Raw genomic sequence first — 5,715 nt, forward strand, 5'->3', positions numbered from 1 at the left:
TGCTCCTCTGATGCTGCCTGGCCTGCTGTGTTCATCCAGCTCCACACCTTGTTATCTCTGACTCCAGCATCGGCAGTTCCTACTATCTCTGACAAACATTATTTAGGTTGATTCTCCCCAAAATATACTTCAAAAAGCTTGTTTTACTGTTTACCATTGCCCTGTAAATTCTTGCCTTTTGATGAAAGATTAAGATATGAATGACAAGTTTTAATAACAAACTGTAAAACCTCTAGTCTCACACAAAGATAATAAATGTAAAACATAAAATCTTGAGATTTACAGCACAGAAGGAGGCTATTCAGCTCATGTTGGTGCCAGACAAAGAAGAGACCACTGGTCTACTCATACCTTCCAGCTCTAGGTTTGGAGACTTATTTTAATATTTAATTTAATTTTATTTAATTCAAGACTTATTTTTAAAATAGGATTTCTGGTTCTTTGACCCTTGCAGGCAGATTTCCATATTTCAATTAACATCTGGATGAAAAAGTTACTCTATTCACTCTAATAAACAAATTAAGAGTGCAGATAGTTGTAAACAGGTTGATGTGAATGCAATCACTGAGACACGGCTGCAGAGTGGCCAAGGCTAGGAACTAAATAGCCAAGGGTATTCAATTTTTAGGAGTGGCAGGTAAAAAGAAAATGTAGGTGTGGTAGAATTGTTAATAGAAGATTAAATCAGTGCAGTAGCTGAAAAGGATACTGGTGCAGAAAATCTAGATGTTTGAAATAGACAATTAAAATTTCAAATCTAACGTTGATCTTGCCTTTTGTGCACCTTCTTTGCAGCCATAACTTTGTATTCCTCACTCTGTTCAATCACCGTATGATCTTTGTATATTATGATCTGGCTGTACTGCACGCAAAACAAAACTTTTCACTGTACCTAGGTACATGTGACAATAATAAATCAAATCAGATCAAAAGATGCGGAATCAGTCTGAGTGGAACTAAGAAACAACAAGAAACAGAAATCATTCGTGTTTTTAGTAACTATGGACCTCCAAACAGTAGTGTATTAGATTGCATTAAACAGGAAAATTGAGATGCATGCAACCAGAATGGCACAGTAATCATGAGTGACTTGGATCTACATATAGACTGAACAAACTATATTAGCAATAACTGTGATGGATTAATTCCTGGAATGTGTTCCAGGTGTTTTTTCAGACCTGTATGTTGAAGAACCAACTAGGGAACAGACCTTAGATAGTAGGAACTGCAGATGCTGGAGAATCTGAGATAACAAGGTGTAGAGCTGGATGAACACAGCAGGCCAAGCAGCATCATAGGAGCAGGAAGGCTGATGTTTCAGGCCTAGACCCTTCATACAGACCTTGATTTGGTTTGTACAGTAAGAAGTTAAATGATAATCTTGTTGCGAGAGGTTCTTGAGGAAAAAAGTGACCATAACACAATGGAATTCTTCATTGAGATAGAAAGTGAAGTAGTCAAGTCTGAACTAGAGTCCTAAATCTGAACAAAAGAGACTGCAAAGGTATGAGGAGTAGTTTGGCTGCAACAGACTGGGTAACTTCATTGCCTATCTACTGATGTGTCTTTCAATGGTTAATATTTAAGGAACAAATACTTGCACTGCAACAGTTACAGATTTCTTTCGAATCAAAGAACAACAGAAAAAATGAACAAATTATGGCTAACAAAAGAAAGTAAAGATAGTGTTAGTTTCTGGAAGGAGTTAGATGAAGTTGCTAGAATAAGTAGCAAGCCTGGCAAAAGGAGTAGTTTACAATTTAGCAAAGGAAGACCAACAGATTGATCTAAGGGGGAAAGTAGAATATAACAGTAAACTTATAAACAATACAAAAGCTGACTGTAAGAGTTTCTATAAATATGTAAAAAAGACTGAAGTCAAATTGAGGCCCCTTACAGGAGAATTTAACAATTTAAAGCAGGGTAATTAAACTAGTACCGCAAGTTTTGTCTTCACAGAAGATACAAATAACTTCCCAGAAATGCTAGGAAAGCAACATCCTATTGGAAAGGAGGAACTGAAGGAATAAAAATCGTACTGGAGAAATTAATGCAACTGAAAACTGACAAATCCCTAGAGCCTGATAATCTATATCCCAAAGTACTAATTGAGATCACTGTGGAAATAGTGGATGATTCCAATGTTCTGGAACAGTTAGAACATAGAACAGTACAGCACAGTACAGGCCCTTCGGCCCACGATGTTGTGCTGAACTTTTACCCTAATCCTAAGGTCTATGTACCCTCCACCCCGACCTTATACTATCATCCATATGCCTACCTAATAGCCGCTTAAATGCCCCTAACGAGGCCGACTCCACTACCCTCTCCGGCAATGCATTCCACATCCCGACCACTCTCCGAGTAAAGAACCTACCTCTGACATCTCCCCCATGTCCACCTCCACTCAATTTAAAACTATGCCCCCTCGTAATAGCTACCTCCACCCTAGGAAAAAGTCTCTGGCTGTCTACTCTCTCTCTACCTCTGATCATTTTGTACACCTCTATCAAGTCACCTCTCATCCTTTGTCGTTCTAAAGAGAAAAGCCCTAGCTCTCTGAACCTTTCCTCGTAAGACCTTCCCTCCATTCCAGGCAACATCCTGGTAAATCTCCTCTGCACCTTTTCCAACGCTTCCACATCTTTCCTGTAATGAGGCGACCAGAACTGGACACAATACTCCAGATGTGGCCTAACCAGGCTTTTGTATAGCTGGAGCATAACTTCACGGCTCTTGAACTCAATCCGTCTATTAATGAAAGCTAACACACCATATGCCTTCTTAACGACTCTATCCACCTGGGTGGCAGCTTTCAGGGAACTGTGGACGTGAACCCCGAGATCCCTCTGCTCCTCCACACTGCCAAGAATCTTTCCGTTAACCCTGTATTCTGCTTTCAAGTTTTTCCTTTCAAAATGAATCACCTCACACTTTTCAGGGTTAAACTCCATCTGTCACTTCTCAGCCCAGCTCTGCATCCTATCAATGTCCCTTTGTAACCTAGAACAGCCCTCCGCACTGTCCACAACGCAACCCGCCTTCATATCATCCGCAAACTTACTAATCCACCCTTCCGCTCCTTCATCTAAATCATTTACAAAAATCACAAATAGAAGAGGACCCAGAACAGATCCTTGTGGTACACCACTTGTAACTGAGCACGATGTTGAATATTTTCCGTCCACTACCACCCTTTGTCTTCTAAGGATCAGCCAATTCTGAATCCAATCTGCCACATCTCCCCCTTTTCCCATGCCTCCTTACCTTCTGCATGAGCCTACCATGGGGAACCTTATCAAATGCTTTACTTAAATCCATGTATACCACATACACTGCTCTACCTTCATCCACGTGTTTGGTCACCTGTTCAAAAAATTCAATAAGGTTTGTGAGGCATGATCTATCCCTCATAAATCCATTCTGACTATCACGAATCAAACTGTGCCTTTCCAAGTGATCATAAATCCTATCTCTCAGAGCCCTTTCCAATAATTTGCCCACCACTGACGTAAGACTAACTGGCCTGTAATTTCCGGGTTATCCTTATTCCCTTTTTTGAACAAGGGAATGACTTTTGCCTCTCTCCAATCTTCTGGCACTATACCCGTGGACAATGAAGACAAAAAGATCATCGCCAAAGGTCCTGCGATCTCTTCCCTCGCTTCCCATAGAATCCTTGGATAAATCCCATCAGGCCCAGGGGACTGATCTATCTTCAACTTCCTCAAAATTCCTAGCACATCTTTCTTACTAACAGTGACCTCATCTAGCCTACCAGCCTGTTTCACACTGTCCTCCTCTACAACTAGGTCCCTCTCAGTTGTGAATACCGAAGAAAAGTATTCATTAAGGACCTCTCCTATCTCTTTAGGCTCTGTGCACAAATTCCCTTTACAATCCTTGATCGGCCCTACCCTTTCTCTGGTCATTCTCTTGTTCTGCACATACGTGTAAAAAGCCTTGGAGTTTTCCTTGATCCTATCTGCCAAGGTTTGCTCATGCCCCCTTACAGCTCTCCTAAGCCCTTTCTTCAGCTCCTTCCTGGATAACTTGTATCCCTCTGGAGTCTTTTCTGTTCCTTGTTTCCTAAACCTTACATAAGCATCCTTCTTCCTCTTAACCAGTCGTTTGGCCTCTCTTGAGAACCAAGGCTCCCTCACGTGACCGCATCTTCAATGCCTGCTAGGGACAAACATATCGAGTACACGCAGTATACATTCCTTAAACAATCTCCACATTTCAATAGTGCTCTTCCCTGACAGCATCTGTCGCCATTTTATGTTACCCAGTTCTTGCTTAACAGAATTGTAATTGCCCTTCTCCTAATTATAAACCTTATCCTGCTATATGTACCTATCCTTTTCCATGACTATTGTAAAAGTAACAGAGTTATGATCGCTACCGCCAAAATGCTCTCCTACCAACAGGTCTAACACTTGGCCCGGTTCATTGCCAAGCACCAAATCCAAAGTGGCCTCTCCTCGTGTTGGTCTATCTACATACTGTGTCAGGAATCCTTCCTGAACGCACTGGATAAAATCCGTTCCATCTAAACTATTACAACTAAAATGTTTCCAATCAATATTTGGAAAATTGAAGTCACCCATGACTACAACCCTGTGACTTCTGCACCTTTCCAGTATCTGCCTCCCAATCTACTTCTCCACTTCTCTGCAACTATTAGGGGGTCTGTTAAAAAAAAACCCAACAAAGTGACTGCTCCTTTCTTGTTCCGGACCTCAACCCAAACTGACTCTGTAGACATATCATTCTCGAACTGCCTTTCAGTAGCTGCTATATTAGCCCTGACTAGCAATGCCACTCCCCCACCTCTTTTTCCACACCCCCTATTTCTTTTAAAGCATCTAAATACCGGAACTTCCAACAACCATTCCTGTCCTGGAGTTACCCAAGTTTCTGTAATGTCCACAACATCATAGTTCCAAGTACTGACCCATGCTCTAAGTTCATCTGCCTTATTTCTGATACTTCTGGCATTGAAGTATACACACCTCAAACCATCTCTGTGTCCACAATTACGCTCCATCAACCACATTTCTTTATTAACAACCTCACTCCCTGTTATGTCTGTTGGAAGGCTGAATACCTCATCCTCTGAATTACAACTCCGGTTCCTCACCCCCTGCCAATCTAGTTTAAACCATCCCGTATAGCTCGAGCAAACCTCCCTCCCAGGATATTTGTGCCCTTCCGGTTCAGGTGCAACCCGTCCTTACTGTACAGGTCCCACCTTCCCCAGAATGTGCTCCAATTATCCACATAATGGAAGCCCTCCCTCCTACACCAGCCCTGTAGCCACGTGTTTAGCTGCACTCTCTCCCTATTTCTTACCTTGTTATCACACAGCACTGGTAGTAATCCAGACATAACTACCCTGTTTGTCCTGGACTTCAGCTTCCAACCTAACTCCCTGTACTCGTTTTTCACATTCTCAGTCCTTTTTCTACCCATGTCATTGGTACCAATGTGTACCATGACTGCTGGTTGCTCACCCTTCCCCTTAAGGATCTTGAAGACATGATCCGAGATGTCATGGACCCTGGCACCCGGGAGGCAACATACCATCCGTTCATCTCGTTCGAGCCCACAGAACCACCTGTCTGTGCCTCTTACTATTGAATCCCCCACTACAATTGCTCTCCTATTCTCCCCCCTTCCCTTCTGTGTCACAGGGCCAGGCTCAGTGCCAGA

Source organism: Rhincodon typus, chromosome 21 (genome assembly GCF_021869965.1).
Source record: "Rhincodon typus isolate 14 chromosome 21, sRhiTyp1.1, whole genome shotgun sequence".
Taxonomy (NCBI): Eukaryota; Metazoa; Chordata; class Chondrichthyes; order Orectolobiformes; family Rhincodontidae; genus Rhincodon; species Rhincodon typus.